We start from the raw sequence: 23,676 nt of genomic DNA, 5'->3' as shown, positions 1-23,676 counted from the left end.
TAGTTGGCGCATATCTGGGAAGTAAATACTAAACATTTGTGTGCCCCTTTGTGCTTCGACCACCATTCCAAATTACAAGTTTCCATACTGAATTTAAACTGGTATTCTTTTGTTTAACAGTGTGATTAAAACTTTGATGAATCATGACTTTTAAAAATGTCAAGATTAATTGCAATGATGTTTTAAAATAGTTTGACAGCCCTTGTGCTAACATAACCCAGTAAATAACAGCATTAACCAGCATTAAACAAGATGTGCGTTTTGGTGTACATGGTTAGGACCATGGCACATGCATGATTAAAAGTCCTTTTAATCTTTTATTAAAAATAAAGAAAAGGAGAAAGAGTTAAAGCATTTGAAAGGTATGCTTCATTGTAACACAATTTCTTGTTCCTTTTCTCATTAGTTGGAGAGAGATTTAAAAAAAAAAACCTCCCTCCTTGTTTGACAGATTCTGGGAGAGTAACAAAGATAATAACTGTTCATCTGGAGAAAAGGGAAGCTAGTTGAGATGATCTGGAGATATCTTTGCTGCTTTTTTAAAGTCTGATCTTGAAAGAAAAGCCTGCTTGTTTGACAGTCTCTTAAGTGGTATCAAAGTGGTAATAATGGTCATCCCAGGTGGTGTTTAAAATTTAGCTGATGCTGGCAGTGGTGTTGATGTCATCTGGTCTGTGCTGGCTAGGACACATCACAGGGTCAGAGTGCTGAAGGCCCTGGGTGCCAGGCAAATTATGGGGGTGGCAGCCAGGGTGGTAAAGCTCACTCTGTTCTTTCCATCTTTGCTTCATTAATACTCGTTCTTTAATACTTTCTTGATGAAATCTTTCTTTTAATCAAGCAATGACAGTGATGGGTGGAATAGTCCTTCTCCATATTATTTTGTCCACCAATTTTGATTGATTAATTTCGGGCTCCTGTTTTTAGCCAGCATAATTTCAACCCATTCATTCATAGCAATTTGGCCTTGTTTAGACGAATCAAGTTATTCTGTGTTGCTTTCATACTTTTCCCCATCATCTTTTATTTTTATAGGTTATTATAAGATCTTATGAACCATTACATATATTTTACAATTATGAACTCACAAAGCAGGTACATTTGTAGGTCCAGTTGGGTATGTCTACACAGCAGGGCAAAAGTTGAATTAAGATATGTAACTTTAGCTACATAATTGCATATCTGAGGTTGAAATAGCTTATTTAGGCTTTTGGTGTTGTCTACACAGCAGGAAGTTGAAGGAAGAATACTCTTCCTTCGACTTCTCTTACTCCTCATGAAATGAGGATTACAGGAGTTGGAGTAAGAAGTCCTACATCTTGACATTATTTTGAAATAATGACTTGCTGCATAGACAAGCATTTTGTCAACATATCGCTGCTATGTAGACATACCCATTGTGACAACAGAGATGCTCAAATACTATAGCAATGGGGGCCATATAGATATCTTAAGTAAAACCTTATAATGACCTGAAGGCCCACTGTTGCCCAAGATAAGATGCCAGAATGCTGTTAACTTGGGGACAACTTATAAATGTGGAAATACTGCCAAGTATTAAAGATACAGGAAAGCCAATAGAAGCTGGTAATCCTAACATCATTAGAACCCTGCACAAAGATAAAATCTGTATTTGCAGCCACACCTGTATTTGCAAAAATGAGCTGCAGATATCCGCCCTGATATCCATGGATGAAGATATCTGCAAACTTGCAGGTTCTAGACACAACATTTGTATCAGCATCCATGTCCACAAAAATGAGCTGTGGACATCCACATATGTGGATACCCATGGATATAAAATAGATATCTGTGGATTTGCAGAGCTCTACTCATCATACCCTGCTAGGAATATCTTTTGTCTGAGAAGTTGTATTGCTCACTATTAGAGAATCCCAGTTTAAGAAATGATGGAGAGTTTCTTTCCTGAACTTCTATTCACCGATAACTAAGGCAACATGCTTCACTGTTTTTGTAGCATCTGAAGACCCCATTAGGGATCTAGATCCATTCTGCTGGGCACAGTATAAACACAGTAAGAGACATTCCCTCCCTTGAAGAGTTTACTCTAACACATGACATAACACATAACATAACAAACAGAGGGAATGGACTAGGGAAATACAGTAACATGATAGAAATACAACTTAACTAGGCCAGCCATGTTCTCAATTAGCAAATTTTGAGACAGGTTTTTTAATTTTGTTTTTTAAGATACAAGTTAAACAAGAAATGTTAATGATGTTGGTAATCCCTATCGGCCATCTGCCTGCTCATTAACTTTGCTTATTTTCCTAAGCCAAGGCTGGGCCATCACTTTGTGCTGATGCTCCAAGCAAATATCAGTAACAAATGATCCTGTTAAGTAAGTGCAAATGCTGGAGGCAGTGCTGAGGGCAGAAAATACAGGATGGACAAAACCTATAACCTTCAATGCTATTTGTTGCTTGAGCACCATTGGAATACTAATTCACAAGGGTCTATTTAGCCAGCAGTTGTCTGACAGCAAAATAAAATATATGTCCCTTTTTGATAGGAGATCTGTGTTTAATCATTGCATGCTGTCATTTCTTATATCTGGTAGAGGATAAAGCATTTGACATCATGAAAGAGTAAAAAGAGCAGACCAAATTAATCTTAACACCAATGGAGTTCTTCCAAGGATGTATTTGGCCAAATGTATCCATAAGAAGTGGGACTTAATACTTTTAAACCTTACTTAGGGCCTAACCCAACTTCTGTTAAAGTTACTATTAGCTGGTCTCTAAGGGTATGTCTACACAGCAACGTTATTTTGGAATAACTGACATTATTCCGAAATAACATAGTGCGCGTCTACCTGACAAGCCTTTATTTTGAAATAATGTCGAGCTGGAGGACTTCTTACTCTGACTCATGGTAACCCTCATTTAATGAGGCATATGGGAAGCTGAAGGAACGGTGTTCTTCCTTCGACTTCCTGCTGTGTAGACTGTGCCAAATGCCGAATTAAGCATTTTTGACTTAAGCTACACAATTGAAGCTATGTAGCTGAATTCACCTTTAACCCTGCTGTGTAGATGTACCCTAAGTTTCATTTAGAAAGTAATTAAAATGTGACAAAAATGTGGTTGTTATGCTTGGCTGCTAGAAATCTAGTTCATTATCCATTATCAGCTTCTGATATGAATTACCTGCTGTAGCCAGACAGACTCCTCCCCCCATATCATCCATCTTATTTGCCTCTCTGAAGCATACAGGGCAGAGAAGGAGCAATAAAATCAGCATAGTCTATGCTGGTTCATCTGATCCTGAGAAGCTGAAAACATAGATATGAGGAGGGGGAGAGCGATTAAGGCAATAAGCTGGCCTCGAGGCTGCGAGAAGTACCCGGCTGGCACCCATGTTGATACGAACACACAGTCCCTGGGAGAAGAATTTCCCACTAAGAAAAGACTGCCCAGTACTTCCAATTTAGTTATCTCTCTTACAAGTGTAAATTAAGTTCACAACTCCCTTGTAAGAACTGGTTTCACAAAAGACAGACCAGCACCATTTGGCATGACAGATAAGAAAGAGAAATACGTGACCCCATGGGTATAAAGATGGGTACAGCAGCACATTCACTTTGAGTGTCATTCTACCCTCTACCTGCTGGTCGGATTAGGTGTTTTGATCTCCCGAGGTTCCATGAAGATGCTCACCTCGTATTTTCGTCTTTCCTAGGAATTGAGGGACCGGCCCTAGCCTGACACGCTGGAGTCGAGAGGCACAGAAGGGGGTAAAAATTGTACCTGGATGTGGTCCTCTGTCTTAAGTGTACACAGACTTAGAGCTCTTTAAAGATTAAGCTGTTACTTGGTACTATTATTTCTGTTTTCCTATCTTTATCTTCTTTGTAACCATTTTTAAGATCTATATTTTGCTAGCAGTTAAGAAATAGAGCAATAGCCACTGCAACCATATGATTTATAAGCTTCCTCAATGAACCTGTAACTGTTTAAGCTTTAACCTGACTCCTTCAGTTGTTGTAACAGAACCAGGCACAATTTAAAAGAACTTCAGCCGGTCTTAAGGGACAGATATAGGGAGAGCTTGGGCATTTGGATTTGTGTCACTCCCAGGTGGCAGATCCACTGGGGCACCTTTCAGTCTTTCCCTAAGGCTGCCCGCTGCGAAGGAATTATGAATTCTAGCAGCTGAATTCTAAGGTGTTATAAGCTCTCCCTGTAAACTTATTGGGCGCCCATCAACCTCCTCCGGGTTGCCTGCTGCAAGGGACCCCGGTCCCAGCAGTTGAAGTCTCGGGTGTATAGCACATACACACTGCCCTGACCTTCGGCTGACACCTGCTTTGCAGTCTGATTGTCTTTTCATTGTAAAGGACTATGAAGACTATGTTGGTGCAGAATCAGGCCACAGCAACAACCAGGAAGTTCCTAGATGGCTACAGATTTGTTAATATGTTTATCAGGAACCTTCTGATAACTTCATGAGTGAACTTTGCAATGGGCACTGGAATTCAGAGAGCTTCTCAGTAGAGAAAGAAATGATTTTTTTCCCCCAAATGAATCTGTTTGCTGACAAACCAAGTGCAATGAAGATTCCCACCAATTCCGTCCTGTTTTTAACCTATTTTTTAAATGCTCTCTTTTAGCTAAGCAATCTTTTCTGCTGGAGTAAGAGTGCCTTCTAGGCAGAATGCTGCATATCTGGTTGGGAGATCCCTATAGTTTTCATTTAGTTATTCAGTTTAAATATATATCTGTAAAGTTCCTTTGGGCTATTTGCTCAGATGTGTGGCTGAAAGCCAGCCCTGTTACCTGTGTTCTCCCTTGCCTTTGTAACAGTCATTTTGATTCTAAACTAAATCATTTACTCATCCTCTAGATTCTTTGACCCTGTTGTTAGTTTCATATAATATTATGTTGTCTCTCCTAAAGATTCCCATTGTATTTTCCAATCTTCTGAACATTTGAATGACCTATCATATTTTTATCAGGATATCACTTTTTTTTGCTTGTTTAATTCTATACTTTCCAACATGCTCCCATTCTCTTTTCTGGATATAGGTTCTTTACCTCCTTTTCTATCCTAAACCATATGGATGCTTAAAGGCATGCTGAATAAAATGAAATATAGATATACCTGCTTTGAAACCCCACCATTTGAGTAGTTCTGAAGGGACAAATTAAAAAGCAACCTTTAAAAATGATAATTTATTTTATTGACTATTGTAGTTTAGTCTAAGCCGAACTCCTCTAATAGTTAATGGGATTCTTGCCACTGTTTTCAAGACAGGAGAACTGGGGTCTCAAAGAAGCATGTTTAAATCATGGATGGGTTTGTGAGTGGGACCCACAAAAGGGATTTATGTGTTGCGGTACTCTGCTGCAAAGCTTAACCTTTCAGTGCCTAGAAAATCACATGAACAGCACTGCAATTCACAAAGCCTAAGTTAGGTGCCCAAGCACCTATACAATGACTGGGAGAAGAAGACAAGTGCCTTAGAATTAGAACCACAAAAAACCAGCCTGCTTGCACTACTGTAGTCAATGGCAAATGCAGATGGAAGGAGTGTGTGCTAAGCCTTGCCCTGTCTCACAGGTAAACTCTTGAAACTGGACTGCAAGGAGGCACTTATTTATGCTTGTGATTAATAAATTGGGGGGAAGATGGGTGTTCAGTTGCCTAAGTCACGGTAGCAAGAGTTAGATGCCTACAGGGTTAGGCAGCAGCTAACTGGAGGTTTTTGTGGATCTCAATGGTGTGTAGAAACTGGGCTTGGGCACCTAAATATCCTAGTGGGTTCCACCCTGTGTTCCCTTAGTGGCAGTGTATAGGGGCCATAAATAGCTCACAAGGCTCCTTGCCTCCTATGGTGCTCAGGACATGAATTGGGTTGTAGAATGAAGTTGGGCACCCAAAATTAATCTCTCTGAGCCTCAGTTCTCCATCTGTACAATGGAGATAAAATACCCTCTCACCTCAGAGAGGTGCAGGTGTTGGAAAGATGAATTAATTAATATTTGTGGACTGCTCAGACACCATAGTAAAAAGTGTCATTAAAAAAAAAGCTCACTATTTTAGTTTCTGTTTCTCTAATTTCTAACAGAAACATATTCCATACATAGGAGCTACACAGTTTTGCCTCATTCCTGCTCCAGCTTCACTACTGCTCAAGCCTCTTTCACCAATGTGAGCATTCTAACAAAAGAAACTGAGGTTCTTCCCATGATTTGGAAGTAACCGGAGAGTTGACTTGAGCCAGCAGTTTATTCCATTGCTGATACAAACCTGAACCAAGGACTTTGCAATTGATGCATGTATTTGATTTCTTTAACAATTTTAACTCTCAACCTTGATTTCTTTTCCATCATACATAAACAGATTTTAGGAGCTTCAGGGGGTAGCTGAGTTAGTCTGTTACAGAAAAATCAACAAATGGTCTGGTAGCACTTTATAGACTAACAAAACATGTAGATGGTATCATGAGCTTTTGTGAGCACACCCCACTTCTTCAGATGACCGGAGTTATGAGTTGGGGATATGAAAACTCAAAATAAATAGGAGCGGGGAAGGGGAGGGGGAGAGAAAAAGAGAGGAGGATGGGAGACAGAGCATCATTAAGTATCTGGAGAATGGGTACTTAAACCTAAGCAGATAAAAATCAAAGTCAATAGATAGATTCCTAAAACAGGAAGGATACCACTCAGGGAGCTGTTAGCACCTTCAGTGGTTATTAAGTAGGTAGAGTCCCCACATCACAATTGAGTCCATTAGCATGTGAATTGAATTTGTGGATGAACTGGGATTCCAGGGCTTCTCTGTGTATTTGGCTTGTAGAGCTGGTTTGTGACGACATCTACTTGCAGGTCTGTCAGACTGTGGTTAGGCAAGCTGAAATGCTCACCAACAGGCTTCTGTATAGTCCCTTTACGTGTATCTGATTTGTGTCCATTGATTCTTTCCCACAGAGACCGTCCAATTTGCCATATATATATATATATATATATATATATATATATATATATATATATATATATAAACAGTGGGGCACTGCTGGCATTTGATGGCATAGATCAAATTACTGGATGTACAGTCAAATGACCCTTTGATTTTCTGGCTTATGTTTTTTGCTCCAGTGCTGAATTTGCCAGTGTAGATATGTGGGCACAGTTGGCATCTTTTTTGGTTCAGGGCTGGGTTCCTGGAGGTTTATGATGTGGTTGTGTGGCATGGTTATCAGAAAGAATACGTTTCAGGTTAGGGGGTTGTCTGTAAACAAGAATAGTTTTTCTCCTAAGACCTCTGAGAGTGAGGGATCATTTTCCAAGATGGGTTGTAGATTGTGTATAATGTGTTGGAGGGGTCTGAGTTGTGAACTGTAGGTAACAACAAGAGGTGTTCTGTTGTTTTCTCTTTGGGGTCTGTCTTGAAGTAGTTCATGTCTGGGTATTTTTTTGGCTCTGTTTTTTCACTTCCCCAGGTGAGTATTTCAGTTTTAGGAATGCTCTGTAAAGATCCTGTAGGTGACTGTCCGTCTCCGTTTGTGGGGTCGGAGCAAATCACAGAGAAGCTCTGGAATCCCAGTTCATCCACAAATTCAATTTCCATGCTAATGGACTCAATCGTGATGTGGGGACTCTACCTACTTAATAACCACTGAAGGTGCTAACAGCTCCCTGAGTGGTATCCTTCCTGTTTTAGTCAAAGTCAAAATCTATTGACTTTGATTTTTATCTGCTTAGGTTTAAGTACCCATTCTCTAGATACTTAATGATGCTCTGTCTCCCACCCCACTCTTTTTTTCTCTCCCCACTCCCTTTCCCCTCTCCTATTTATTTCGAGTTTTCATATCCCCAACTCATAACTCCAGTCATCTGAAGAAGTGGGCTGTGCCCACAAAAGCTCATGATACCATCTACATGTTTTGTTAGTCTAGAAAGTGCTACCAGACCATTTGTAGTTAGATTTTAGTTACTAAAGCACTGACAGATTTTTGCATAAGATTGGAGTTATAAAGTGATCTAGGTATGTGGCTGTGCCTTTGGGATTGGAAGAACTTTTTATTTGATGAGATTGGCTTTCATAACCTCTCATCTGGACAAGGAATGCTACTGGTGGTGAAAAAGGAGAATTGAAGTATCTGAGGGAATTTTTTTGTGTGACTTGTTGTTAGCCAGTGTGGTGAAACAGAAGTGCTCTTTCTGGCTGGGTCAGTGTACCTTTTAAGTGGAGGAACCCCAGTCTTGGGCAGAGCAGCCCTGTTTCTAAGCCAGTGGTTCTTAAACTTTTGTCCCATGGCCCACCCCGCTCAATGCAAACCTTTCCACGGACGACCAGTTGCTAATGGAAACTCTCCATATATTACATAATTATGCCCGAGCCATTTTGCTAGTGCTGCAGCTAGGACAAATGGTCTAATTTAACCAGTAAGAAAGGAAATATTAATCAAAATTATTAAACAGATTAATCACTTTAACTTTCTCATATTGGTTTACCAAACTTCATTTTAAACAAAGTAAAATATTTATGTCCAACACAAAAGGTTTCAAGACTGTCTTTATTTAGCAGGGGTGGAGAATCTTTATTGAGTTGGGGGTCATTGACCCACTGAAAAATCAGTCAGGGACAACATAAATAATAAGCCAAAAACACAAAACAAAACAAAACAAAAAATCAAACCAAACCCGTAACCCTCACCAATGTGGCCCCCGGTTGAAACACCTCACTCTCCTGGCAGTGTAACCTCATGGTAGAGGAGGGGATCAGGAAGGACTGAGGTTCAGGACTTCCCATAGGCCAGAATAACTCTTCTGGCATTCCCCAGTTAGTAGATTTTGTGGACCCCCCCCCACTATGCTCTGGGATTAGGTGAAAAAGGAGGGGTTCAGTGTGTGGGACAGGGTTACCAGTGAGTGGGACAGGTATGGGGCTGCAGAATCTGGGTGGGAGGTGTGTGATGGACTCTTCCCTATGCTTTATGAAAATATGCTTATGAATATGTATAACTGGAAAATGCTTTATGCAAAAGAATCCTTGTAAGGTATCATTTGAAAAGTTACAGTTTGTTGAATGTGTATATTCTATTTGTGTGCATGTATCATTTCTGTATTTTAAGTTAGAAATATAAAGTATAAACCAGCTAAGAGTGGTCCATTAAGGGTACTTCATGGCTCATTGATCTGTCAATGGGTTTGTTTTTCCTATGAACCAGCCAGTAGGAGGGGCTCAGAGTCCCCACAAGGGCATGTGACCATGTCACCTGATGCTGGAATCATCTTGAATTTTGTACTCTTCCATACGAGTGTGGGAGAATCAAACAGTCTTCTTGACATAGGGAAATCTTATATAAGGCACGTAAACAAAGATGGCTTTCAGCTGGCATTACAACTGCCTTTTCACTGCCAGAAGATATAAGAAAACACTTGGAAACGAACGGACTATAATGACAGAGGAGACCTGAAGAAGACCTGCTGAACCCAGGTCAGAAAGGACATCTCTGGCTTGAGGACTTTACCTGTAATAAGAACTAAGGTGAGAAATTATGATTTGTAACAAGTTCTCTTAGCACATTAAGCAGAGCTTGTGTGTTTTGTTTTATTTTATTTTGTAACCTACATTGTTTTGTCTGTTATCTCTTATGACTACTTAAATCCTGCTTTTTATAATTAATAAAATAACTTGTTTATTAATAGAGCCAGTGTAAATAATTGTTCCCTGGGGGAGGCAAACAACATGCACCTCTCTCTTTCACTGCTAAAGGGTGCAAACAAGTTATGAGCATGCGCTGTATAAAATTTTATGCGGAGTAAGAAGGATTTATATGGGGTTCCTGTCCCATTGGGGCTGTGCACCTAGGTGCTATGGCAAGTCTTTTTGACTGAGTCTGACCAGAACTAATCTGATCCCAATGTCTGTATTACTTTACTGTGGGCTGTGACCCCAATTCTATGTCAATACCGGAGGAGACCGGAGGATCTGGTTCAGCAGAACAGGGTGCGCCAAAAGGGCAGGTAGGCTGGCTCAGTGGTATTTCAGCACATCAAGTGACAGTCTCAGTCTGTGTCTAGACTGCATCCCTCTGTCAACAGAAAGATATAGATTAGGCCCATCAAAATTGCTAATGAAGCAGGGATTTAAATATCCCATGCTTCATTAACATAAACATGGTCACCGCTTTTTTTCGAAACAGAGTTTTAAAAAAAAAATGGCAGTCTAGATGTGGATCTGTCAAAAATAAACCCTTTTTCAACAGATTCTGTAAACCTCATTTTTTGAGGAATACAGGATCTGTTGAAAAACAGTTTATTTTCGACAGCTGCCATTTTTTCGAAAAAACTCTGTTTTGAAAAAAAGCGGTGGCCATTTTTATGCTAATGAAGTGCGGGATATTTAAATCCCTGCTTCATTAGTAATTTCGATGTGCTTGATTTGCATCCCTCTGTCGACAGAGGGATGAAGCCTAGACATAGCCTCAGAGAGAGCTCTTTGGCCAAACTCATCACAATGTGTATGCAGTAAAATGTTTTGTTTTGGTAAGGTTTTGTAGAAATGTAGATTTTAAACTATACACACTGTTGAAGCAAAAAACGCTCCTCTCTGTTTAGGCAGCTAACAAACAGCTTTATTAATTAATAAAGCACAGCATGAGCCAAACGTGGTCCAAGCAAAGCCGGGCCCAGTAAGGCTGGCTAATACAATCAATCCTAGTATTTTATACCCTTAACCAAACAAGTCTGACGTCAGGGCAAGAAATCAAAGTGAACTTCAAAGAGGAATTACTATCAGCATAGAAAGAAACAGGTTAAAAGGGAGTTCGAGCTTCAGCTCAAAATAGTTGATTAACACATTCCAACAGCGCATCCCTCTGGTCTCTCCCCACCTCGGTGAAGGCCAGTTCACTCCGTCGTGCAGACACAAGAAACTGAAATGGCTTTTGTTATACAGAATGGCTTCTAGCTAAATATGAAATGGTTTCTACACACACTATGGATATTTAGATACTAGAAAAAAATCAAGGTTGAAGCAAAGTGCTTTGGAGTGACTGATGGTGAAGTTTGTGACAGTCCTTAGTGCCACAGTTCTGGACCAGTCTATATACTGATCTGATCTGTGGCAACTCTTGTATCACAAGCAATTGCACTTCCTTGTAAATTGGTTACATTTAAAAGTTTTGAGTCAAATAATTTGAAATAATATATTAGATTTTTGTGAGCACACTCTGGTCCTTTAATGAGGATTTTATTTGTGCTTGTCTGCCTCTCATGGAGAGTCACCCATCTGCAGTGCTCTTGCTAGGAGATATGGGTAAGCATCTGTCTTGGTAGCTGTTGCCAGTTGGATGCTGGGCAGGGAATCCATAATACCCACAGGATGGTGCTTGACATCTTCACATTTGCTGAAACACTGAAGGCCACATCCATGGAAGTGAGAACTATCTGTATGGCATAGTGTTTTGAATTAGATGCCTCTGGTGTCTGGTACCGGGATTTTCTGATACTAAAAGCAGTTGTGTGCTCCCAGGCACTGAGAAGATGAATCACTTTGTAATCACAAGGTCAGTGTTCCACAAATTAGGAAAGATTGATCCTCAGATCCCTGAAAAGGCAACAATAACAAAAAGTTCTGCAGTGGAATGAGGAGTAACGGTAGTTCGGACTAGGAAGCCTAGTCCGAACTACCTAGTTCGTGCCGCGTGTAGCCGCGCAGCACGGGGTTCGAACCAGCTGGGATTTAATAATGGTGGCGCTCAGTTTATGCAAATGAAGCCCGGGAAATTCAAATCCCGGGCTTCATTTGCAAGTGCGGTATGCCTACATTACCCTGCTAGTTCGAACTAGCGGGGTAGTGTAGTCATACCCTAAAAGAATACATCTGATTAACGAAACTGCTGAATGTGCTGTGAGATTGATCCTTCCAAGTCTTGTTAATAGGTGAGCAGTGCTCAGCTCAGCACTTAGGAGAGACTATAGTAGATCTATATGATGCACAAAGTAATGCAGGTAACCAGAAGTGACTAGAAATTTTCAGTCAACATTTTTTATGGAAAATTGGAATGCCAAGAATGGAAATGTAAACAGGCTATTAGTGTTTTAATTATGGTGTTCTCTAGACATGCTCTTAGCAAGTTTAGACAACTTCATGGTTAAGACACAAACAGCTGCTTCAACTTATGCTCCTACCTCTGGTGGTAGTGCAACAGTGGGGCATTTTAGAAAAATGGTACAGTAGACAAAGCCATAGAGGAAGAGGAGAATTTTGTTGCATAAAAGGCAGCAGAATGGTCAGGATGATGAAGATGAAAAATGTGTCATTTTGCCTTGGCTAGAAGAAAGTCATTAGGGACCTTTGAAAGGGTTAGGGTCGTAGGTGGAGGAACCTAAATTAAAAGGGACTAGGGAAAGAGGTTCAGAGGAAGCCTAGGCAGAAGAAGTCAGAATGCCCAAGGTAAAGAGGAAGAGAAAGATAGTATGGCATCAGGGGAGGTGGTTGGGGCTGAGAATTGTTTTTTAAGGTAGGGGAACTAGTTTGTGCTTATAGGAAAAGGGAAAGAAGATGGCGGAGAGAAAACAGTGAACGATAGGAAGGGATAGGATTAGTTTAAGTGAAAGATGACTGGACCTTTTCCTCTGTAAATTCACTGAAGACTGAACTGTTGAAGTTATTCTTCTTGCCTCCTAAACTCAGCTGTTGTCACTAAGCCTATTCTGCACTGTTTCTGGCATGAAATGGCTGCTGTATCACTTCCCACAAATGACTGCATTTTGGAAGAGTGGGAGTGATCCACTGCATACAGTACAGTTTGTAAAGTGCTGTGAGGGCTTTTCAGGGTGAATTGCACAATATTCTGTGAATGGAATGTGGCAATATTTCTTGTATCATGTCTGGTACTGTTTTGCATCTAATGTTGCTTTGCAGTTTGTTGGACCCATTTGTGAAAGTAGAATGAATTGTATATTGTAAAAGTAGAATGAATTAAATAAATGTTGTTTGTTCCTTTAACAGGAAGAGAGATGTTAAGGTGAAGTTGTTTGTGTGTAAGCAGGAAGGAGGATGTTAAGGAAAAGGACAATGGTTCCACTTAAGGGCGATAGTGAGACATTAACAGGAGATTGGTGAGAGTTAATAAGGAAATAGGAGACGTGACTGACCCCAGGTAACCTTGTTAGTTCCCGTCCTTTTTCAGTCCTTTGTTTCACTCTCCTTTTATCTGTATAAATAAGGTGGCTTGGGTTTGGGATGGGGGCCTCACTTTTCTGGTTGTATTAGCGAAGCGCTTTGCTAATGAAACAGAGTGGTCAACGAAATTGTGAGTCCTGAGTCTAACTTTGACACATTGGAGGCAAGCAGTTAGAGTAGTTACTCAAGGAGATGGCACTGGGTTTAATTTTCTTTATCATTAAATTAAAAAGTGGGATGTTCAGGACTCCTTGGGTTTTTTTCAGCATTTTCCAGTCTTTTCTCGTTTTACACTACCTCAGTGTATGTCTAGATTAGACATGTTTTTGTACCTTGGCCAATGTACAACACTGCCACCAGCTACGAGCCAGAAAGTTGTTTGTAATACATGGGGAGATTCGAGGGCCATGTGTTTTCAATAAAATGTTTTCAAAGTGTGGGGCAGGAGAGAGGGAGAAGGGTGAGTGAGAATGAAAAATCCCATGTTAAAGTAAGTGTGTCTGAAATTCTCCATTAGGTGGTGTGATTTTTATCAAAGAGATACAGTTGGGGGACCCAAGCATTGTTTCTTAATGCGCACGCATGCACGCACGCATGCACACACACACAGCTCACCCATCCTGCAACTCCAGGGATGTTTCATGGAATTGACTTTCCTTTGAGGATGAAATTTTGATCTTAAATATTGCCAGAATCTAGTTGATTAAATACATTGCACCTAGAGAGAGGGTTGAACCAACACCATAAATCTGATACACTCTGAACACAAGAAGGATTTAGAATCCAGATCTAAACCTGAGATTCATAGTTGGTTCCAATCTTCTGAGGGGGCCAAATCAGAAATCCCACAATTCCAATTTAAAATTTTAGCATGCTCAAAATGTGGATTAGGAACTGAATTGTGTTGCTAATTGTACCAATAGAGAAACTGGACCTTTGAACATAAATAGCTATTCTTGCATTTTCGATAACAATATAGCAGAATACTGTTTGAAAAGACAGAAGATAAAATCTAAATGTGAGGGAGGGAAAAGAACATGCCCTTTCTTCTAGCTATGACTATGTTGTTGTGTCTATTATCTAACCCTGTAATTAGGATGGCATTCAGAAAATGTGAACAAAGTTGGTATTCTTTTCATAACCCCCAAATCTTTGCATTGCTGCATGAAACTTTTGGCTTCAGCTTTTCCCTGTTCATTAACCATGCCAAAATTTTTAATCTAACACCACTGTTAAAGAGTGGCAGGCTTCCAGGGAAATATATCAGCCAGGCTTATTAATTTCATGCCAAATGCTGGAGGCGTGAATGTAGAGAACGCTGTTTGACTTTGGATAATAGGAATCAGGCAGCTTAAAGGCAGGGGATAAAGATCAGGAGCCCTGTGTCTCAGGAGGAGGAGCAGGTGCAGGCTTCAAGCAAGGCCTTCAGGCCCAAAGGGGCAACCAATGCTTAAAACAATCTGCAGTGCCTTTTTTTTTTAATTTGGCATGCGCCTCTCACAGCTTAACAGACCGGTGCTCCACAAAGAGCGGTAAACAGAGAAAGGGAAATTAAAAAGGGAAGTCCCATGGTAGACAAAAACAAATTAGGGCAAACAAATTACACAGAGTCAACAAATAAACAAGGGAACATCTGTGAATATATTTCTTGGGTTTCCTGATTCTGAAAGCAACTTGAGAAATAGTGAAGGGAAGTATAAAATTTAATCTAGAAACCAAGTCTGTGTTGTTTTTTTCCCCTTCCCTATGAAGCTTAAATTGCACAAATATGATACTTGAAGGTGTCACTCTCATTTACTTAGCAAGGTTAGAGACCCTAATGATGGTGCAGGCCTAGCCCATGGAAAATAATATTCTGGGAGATCCGATCCTATTACTTTCACTGTCACTAAGTCTCTTTCACTTGTAGAGCACAAGAATGGTAGGTATTGGCATGTTTCACTTGTGACAAGAATGTAGAAAGAGTAACAGATGTCAGCACTGCTACGTCTGCACGCATGGTATTATTTCATCTGATCAGTTTCCTCTGGACATGTGCTGGGTGCATACAGTACTCCCTATACTTTACATGATATCTCGCTGGTCTCAGTAAACATTTGAGCTTTCACTACTGAGATTTTAGCTGGGATGCTGTGGAAGCTGAGACGTTATCGTTATAAACCCTGATTAAAAAAGTTCCAAGGAAAGCACTCTCATAATGGACATTGAGCCAAAACTAAAAGAGCAATATCTACTTTTTATGTATGCCGTATGGCATGATCTGAAAGATAAATGTATTTACTATAGGTTGTCGGGGTTTAAACAGCCATATAACATACATCAATTAAAGGCTAATAAAAACTAGAGGAAATTTAGATTTAATGAGCTGGATTTAATGATTTTGCAACTGCTTTATGTCCAAATTGAAAAGTAAATGTTATGATTTTAACTTCAAAAATTGTATTCAGATTCTTTTCAGTGGAAAGGTTCACATGAAAGGTCTGAAGCTGGAAATATGAATATAAAGTGGACTTGCTTCACTTCACTGCTACTTTCAACCTTAATTTTTAAGAGACTGATGTTGGAACCTTAATAGTTTCAACATAGGAATTCACACATAAAATAGCTAAAGTTTAATACACTAAACTGAAAGACCAGATTTTATCTTGTGGCATCAAATTTGATACCCACTTGGTTCATCAGGAAGGTTGATCTGCCACTCAGACCTTTGCCATTTTAGCTAATGGAGTAACTGATTAATACTAGTGAGCAATCATCCTCTGTGTGAGCCAGCACTGGGTGAGTGGGAAGGGAGAAAACTTTGCCAGTAGGTTTTATATTTACGGATAGCAGAAGAATGGTGAGATTTGGGAACTTGGGTTCTATTTCAGACTTTGAACGAGCGTGTGCTCTAGTGATCACAGATTTTCCTACCCATTCCCCCAAGCATGACCCATCCCCTACTGGTATGTCCTCCAAGTTGCTCTTGTATTCAAGGCATGAATTTATATAGTGGCATTATACTTTGAATTTATATAGTGACATTATATTTTCTGTCTTTTTACCTATCTCTTTCCTAATGATTCCCAACATTCCGTTAGCCTTTTTTTGAATACTGTTGCATATTGAGCAAAATTCTTCAGAGGACTATCCACACTGTTCCCAAAATGTCTTTCTTCTGTAGTAACAGCTAATTGAGACTCCAGCATTTTATATGTATAGTTGGTATTATGTTTTCCAATACACATATTTTGCATTTATCAACATTGAATTTGTGCCACTTTGTTGCTCAGTTTTATGAGATCCCTTTGTAACTCTTCTTATTCATTTTTGGATTAACTAGTGTGAGGAGTTTTGCATCACTTGCAAATTCTGCCATCTCACTATCTGCCCTCTTTTCCAGATCATTTATAAATATGTTGAATAATACCAGTCTAAATTCAGGTCCCTAGGGGATATTGCTATTTACCTCTCTCTGTGAAAAATGGCCATTTATTCCTACTCATTTTTGTTTCCTATTTTTCAGCTGGTTACTGATCTATGAGGACCTTTCATTTTATCCCATTACAGTTTACTTTCCTTTGAGAGCTTACTTTTGATGAGGGAACTTGTCAAATATTTTCTAAAAGTCCAAATACACTACGTCAACTGGATCATCCTTGTCTGTATGTTTGACCCCCTCAAAAAATTGTAATAGATTGGTGAGGCATGATTTCTCTTTATAAAGATATCCTGACTCTTCCCCAATAAATTATATTCATCTATGTGTCTGATAATTCTATTCTTTACTATAACTTCTCTACCAATTTGTCTGGTACTGAGGTTTGGCTTAGTGGGCTGTAATTTGCCAGGATTGCTGCCTTTTTTAAAAAATTGGTGTTATGTTTGCTATCCTCCAGTCATATGGTACAGAAGCTAATTTAAATGATAGGTTACACACCACAGTTTGTAGTTCTACAATTTCATATTTTAGTTCATTCAGAACTCTACGGTGAATACCTGGTCCTGATGGCTTGATACTCTTTAATTTATCAGTTTGTTTCAAAATCTCCTGTAATAATACTTCAATCTGGGACAGCTCCTCTGATTTGTGACCTAAAAAGAATGGCTCAGGTTTGGGGAATCTCTCACATTCTCTGCAGTACAGACCACTGCAAAAAATTCATTTGGCTTCTCTGCAATGGAGTGCTCCTTTAGCACTTTGATTGTCCAGTGGCCCCACTGATTTGCTTGGCAGACTTTGCTTTTGTCTTTTGCTAGTTGTTTTCAAATTCTTTTTCGGCCTGCCTAATTATACTTTTACACATGACTGGCCAGAGTTTATGCACCCTACCATTCTTCCTCAGTAGGATTTGACTTCGAATTTTTAAGACATCTTTTTTTCCTCTCTAACCACCTCTTTTACTCTGCTGTTTAGCCAAGCAAGGAGTTCTTATCCATAGAGATTCTATGGTACTGTGTGATTCATTTAAGGTTTTTTAACTATATTTGATCCCATGCTTCCTTTCACATACAGCATCACTCCTCCAACAGTACACTGAGTTTCTGAAATGCCTATTATATCAATATCCTTGTACTGAAGGTCGCACATCCTAGTGTAACCCTTTTCTTGTTCACCATCCCAGTACGAGGTTGTTCAAGATAGGATAAGTCTGCCTTGTGGTTCTTTACACAACTTTTCTGAGGCTCCTCTGTGTGCACTTCATTGTGTGTCGATGTGTATCACCTCAGAGCTGACTCACTAAGACAAACCACCAGGAACAAAGTTTGTTTCTGCAAACAAATGTAACCCTTCCACCAGGTAGAGCCAGCAGGAGCCAGGGCCAGGTTCAGTATTAAGGGGTTCCTCTCCATCCATCTAACACAGAACTGACTCGAGTTCCCACCCTGTAACCTGGGAAGTTCGCACAACATCCCTGAGTGCCTCTGAGAGGCAATGCTTCCCCACTTACAAGCATGGAATCTGAATACAGAAAAAAAATCTTTAATAAAACAGAGAGGGAAGTAAGGTGATATTAATTTGGGAAAACACCAAAACCAGCATTCTTAACCAAAACTGAGTAAAGTCCCACCCCAAGTAGGTTGGGCAATGTCTCTTTCCTCTCAGATTCTCAAGTCCAGCAGTGTAAATGTCCTGTTCACATGCCCAACCCTTCTCTGTACCCCACTCACAGTTGCTCCCCTTAGTTAGCTACATCTGCAAAGTCTACCTCCCAACTTGAGTAGAAAGAGGTAAAGAGCATCTTACTCACTTTACTGGTCACTTGCCATCCGCCTGCTCACTACTCTCTGGCTCACCTCTATGTTGCTGGCCACCCATTACACTTTGCCACCACCACCACTTTGCTGCTCCCATTGGCTGCTTGCTACTGCTCCTGTTGGCTGCCCTGCTGGCTGCTTACTGCTCCTGCCTGCCCCTGGCTCAGATGCTGCTGCTCCTGCTGGCCCACGGCCAACTGCTCTCTGCTTCCACTGGCTTGTGGTGGATTTGCTCTGGGTCAAACCTAGTTATTTTAGCTCTCAGTGATTTTAGCTCTTGGCCCAAAGCACAGTCCAGTGACACAAAAATTCCAGCATCTACTAGAGTAAATTTAAAATAATAAGAGACTCCTTATGGAGTCTATTCTAGCTCTGTCATGGGAAGAGTGAGGTGACACAGGTTGAATCATTCTTAGAGCATGTAGCCTGCTGATTCAGAGTCTTGTCCTCTACCACTTCACAGACCCTTTACAGTGGAGCCCTTGTCCATATGTGGTCCTTTACACTGATAGTGTCTCTCCTTTTGAACTGGGTTAAACAGAGTCTGACTTTTTGCTGCATTTCCATAATAATTGCAAACATTGGTGATCATATTTCACAATTCCTGCATAGAGGCTACGTCTAGACTGCAAGCCTCTTTCAAAAAAGAGCATCTAGACTACAACCAGTACTTTCGAAAAAGCAAGTCGCTTTTTCGAAAGAGAGCACCTAGGCAGTCTGGATGCTCTCTTTCAAAAAAGCACAGTTTACATTACGTGGCGCCTTTTTTCAAAAGAGCATTTTCGAAAAAAGGTGTTATTCCTTGTAAAATGAGGTTTTCTGTGGTTGAAAATACATCCGTGTTTTTTCGATTTACTTTCGAAAGAACACCGCAGCAGTCTAGACACAGGGGAATTTTTTTTGAAAAAAGGCCACTTTAAAACAAAACAAAACCCTGTAGTCTATACACACCCTTAGTGTTAACACAATTTGTGACTCCACAACAGCCAAGTTGGTTATAATGGGCAAAACACCTTGTAACAGTTGACTCTCTAGCGCAGTGTTTCTGAAAGTATTCCAGGGAATCAGTTTGGGTGTGTCTAGACTACAGCTCTCTGTCGACAGAGAGATGTAGATTGGGCACATTGAAATTGCTAATGAAGAGGGAATTTAAATATCCCTCAATTCATTAGCATAAACACGGCCACCGCTTTTTTTCGAAACAGAGCTTTTTCGAAAAAAAGGCAGTCTAGATGCAGATCTGTAGAAAAATAAAGTCTTTTTCAAAAGATCCCTTATCTCTCATAAAATGTGGTTTACAGGATCTTTTGAAAAAGGGTTTATTTTTCAACAGATCCGCTTATAGACTGCAGTTTTTTTTCCGAAAAAGCTCCATTTCGAAAAAAAGCGGTGGCCATGTTTATGCTAATGAAGTGCGGGATATTTAAATTCCTGCTTCATTAGCAATTTCAATGTGCCTAATCTACATGTCTCTGTCGACAAAGAGGTGTAGTCTAGACACACCAAGAAACACGTTAACTGGCTGCTCCGGCCCATGCCACTTCCCACGACTCCCCTTGGCTGCAAAGGACTAAAAGGAGCCAATGGGAGCCGTGAGGCTCCGTGGCTGTGGCACCGGTAAATAAACAAACCGAGGCAGCCAGTTAATGTGTTTTGCAAAGCGATTCCATGGAATGCCATCAGAAACACTGCTCCAGCAGATCTAAGCAAACAGAGGTGAACTGTATTTACATGCACATGCCAAGAATCTCATTCTTTAAACTGAGAGTGTTTCCCTCCTTTGTGCCAGGTTAAGCACAAACTTTCTTCTTTTTTATTCTCCCAATAATCGCAGACATTGCAATTAGTATTAACACAATGTGTGACCCAAAAACAGCCAAGCTGATTACAATGAGCACAAAAACACTGGCATATCTAAGCAAAACCAGGGCAAACTGTATTTAAACACACCCAGGGTTTCTCTCTAATTCCTGCTGCCTGTTATGGAAGCATTGATTCAGACTTGACTTACATATAGAGCAAGATTACAGTCCAGCAGTTTCCTCCCTTCTGCTTGCTTGCCTCCTCCTCCCAGCTTCTGTCAGCACAGAAACTTCCTGCTGGGAGGGTGGAGGAGACTTCCTGGCAGGAACTAGGAAGTTCTCTCAATTTATAGCAATTTGTAGTCCATATACCTCAGCAGCAGCAGTGAGAACTACAAACTGTGGGCAACAATAGTATTTAGACTTCTTACAAGCACTTACAAAATATACAAGCACTTTTAAAATTTGTCTTTTTGTCTGTCTCCATATGATGTACATGAACGGGACATGTTTCATAGACTCATAGAATACTAGGACTGGAAGGGACCTTGAGAGGTCATCGAGTCCAGTCCCCTGCTCTCATGGCAGGACCAAATACTGTCTAGACCATCCCTGATAGACATTTATCTAACCTACTCTTAAATATCTCCAGAGATGGAGATTCCACAACCTCCCAGGGCAATTTATTCCAGTGTTTGACTACCCTGACAGTTAGGAACTTTTTCCTAATGTCCAACCTAAACTTCTCTTGCTGCAGTTTAAGCCCATTGCTGCTTGTTCTATCCTCAGAGGCCAAGATGAACAATTTTTCTTCCTCCTCCTTATGACACCCTTTTAGAGATACCTGAAAACTGCTATCATGTCCCCCCTCTATCTTCTCTTTTCTAAACAAAACAAGCCCAATTCTTTCAGCTTTCCTTCATAGGTCATGTTCTCTAGACCTTTAATCATTCTTGTTGCTCTTCTCTGGATCCTCTCCAATTTCTCCACGTCTTTCTTGAAATGCGGTGCCCAGAACTGGACACAATACTCCAACTGAGGCCTAACCAGCGCAGAGTAGAGTTGCACTGGTTAGGACTCCATTTGACTATATTTTCAGTTAGTACATGTACTTCATCATCTTTTTTCTCTCCTCTTCACTAGAACATAGAGATTCCCAAATTAATAGAGTCTTCCCTATGGAATGTCCTCTCCAAACTATGTGCTCTTCCACGCTTGTCAGTTTCCCCCAGCCATAAATTTAAAAATTCCTCTATTCCCGTACATGCCATCAATTTGGTTGTTTTAGTTTAGGCAGTGCCCCTACTTCCTGCATAGGCTTCTCTTTTACAAAAGGTCCCTCGGTTCCTAGTAAACTTAAAACCCTTCTCCTACACCATCTTCTCTTCCACACATTGAGATCTGGCAGTTCTGCCTGTCTAACTGGCCCTGTGGGGAAGCATTTCAGAGAACGCTGGATTGGGGATCTGGACCTCAGTCTCCTACTTTACAGCTTACATTTTTCCTCCAGGATCTTTCTCCTCTCTCTCTCTCTCTCCCTATATCTTTGGTACTTACATGTCTTTGGTACTTACCACAGTCTCCTCCCCAGCACTGCACATAAGTTTGTCTATCTGTCTCAAGTGGTCTGCAGCCTTTGCACCTAGTAGGCAGTTCATCATATGCTTCTCCTAGTCATCACAAACCCAACTATCTATACATAATTGAATCCCACATTGCTATTACTTGTTTCTCTGGGGGAGAAGATCTCTGTTATTAGGAAGAGCTATCTTTTATGTGAGAAGGTACCCTGACATCATCTGGATGGATGATCCCAACTATGGGATTGTTTCCTTCTGCACCAGTTTGTTGTTCTCTCTACTGGGCAGTGGCAGCCAGAGGAAACATTGTCTTAATACTAGTTCTCCAGAAACAGTACTGTTTTTCTGTTCACTTTCAGGAACAATTCAATGTATTTGCTGTTTAAAGCTCAGTTATGGGTGCTGATTTTCTTGTCCTATGAGCCTCCATGGCAACTGAGTTCAGGTGATGCTCTTTTGCAAATGGTACCTTGAGTTATATGTCTGAACAGGGCATGCTCTATACGCTTGCACTCTTACTTTTCCATCAGAGTCCATGTGTGCTGGAGATTTGCATTTCTAGATGTCTTTTTTATTTATTTTTTAATATTGAAAATGCCTAGGTTAGACTGTTCAAAATTGCATGACAAAATTTAGGTACCTAAATTCATGTTTGCATCTAAATAATTGTCTTGATTTCCAGAGATGTGAATGAGCTTCAGACTAGCGCCTCTCAAAATCCAACTAATTATTGAGCTACTTTAAAGGTGGATTTAGGTCTCTAAATTTAGACATCCAACTCTGAACATTTTCTGTGATGAATCCGTTAACTTGAAAAACTCAAACTGTAAATTTCAGCTGCTTTTCACTTGAATGAAAACATGTCTTAAAACCTATAGTAAGTGAAAAGAAGCATTTTTGACTTTCTGTAACTAAAAGAGAACTGAATGTATTTTGCTGATTAATTTCCTTTTTCTTCACTCTAGGGTGCTGTGTAAACTCACCCAAACTTGAAATAAGATGCTCAATTTGCACTACACAAATTGCGTATCTTATTTCGACTGAATTTCAAAATAGGCCATTTCAAAATTTGGCGCATCTACCCAGTGCCAAATTTTGAAATAATGTGCTATTTTGAGACATCCTTTAACCCTCATGGAATGAGGGTTACCGGGATGCCAAAATAGCATGCCCATTATTTACAAAAATATTTCAAAATAATGGGCAGCTTGTGACGATGCGGGGTAGCTATTTTGGGATATAGCCATGCAGTGTAGATGTACCCTCAGGGACACTTTTAGGAACTTGAAAAAGCTGCAGAATGCTTGCCACAAATAAGTTGGAATATACAGTAAAACTCCAATAGTCCGGCATCCAATAGTCCGGCACTCCTGATAGTCCGGCATCAAAACGGCAAGAGCCTAGCGAGTGAGCTTTGGCAAAAAATGAGTCACAAGGTAGCAGCAGCAGCAGCTGAACTGAACAAAAAGGGTAAAAAAGGGTTAAAAAAACTAAAACATTACAGTATACTGTATACAGTATGTACAATAAAAAGGGTTAAGAACACTTTATATACAGTATATACTGTATACAGTATATACATAACCATCTTATAGTACCTCCTGATACTCCGGCATATCTGATAATCCGGCACCACCTAGGTCCCATAGGTTCCGGATTATTGGAAGTCTATTGTACTGAGTCAGAGCAAAGATCCATCTAGTGCAGTATCCTGTCTTTCTACTATGGTCAATGACAGGTGTGCTAGTGGGAATGAACACACTAGGGATTTCCATTCATAGCTTCTGGCAACTAGAGCTAGGGGCACCATCTTTGCCCATTCTGGCTAATAGTCATTGATGGACCTAACCTCCTTGAATTTATCTAGTTCTTCTTTGAACCATGTTATAGTC

The 23,676-nt window shown here is 40.2% G+C and overlaps 1 long non-coding RNA gene across 1 annotated transcript in view; it reads right to left on the bottom strand.

Moving 5' to 3' along the window:
• LOC112545037 (uncharacterized) overlaps nt 1–20,478 on the bottom strand; it is a 44,725-nt gene extending 24,247 nt beyond the window's left edge. The window contains exon 1 of the long non-coding RNA XR_003088418.3: nt 20,414–20,478. This is a non-coding gene — a long non-coding RNA (uncharacterized LOC112545037). The remainder of the gene's footprint in view (nt 1–20,413) is intronic.
• Nucleotides 20,479–23,676: the final 3,198 nt, after the last annotated feature.

This window comes from Pelodiscus sinensis, chromosome 3 (genome assembly GCF_052426305.1).
Source record: "Pelodiscus sinensis isolate ZL-2025 chromosome 3, ASM5242630v1, whole genome shotgun sequence".
In the NCBI taxonomy this organism is placed as follows: Eukaryota; Metazoa; Chordata; order Testudines; family Trionychidae; genus Pelodiscus; species Pelodiscus sinensis.
Note: the sequence above shows the minus strand (reverse complement) of the source record. Positions and strands in the feature narration are given on the sequence as shown.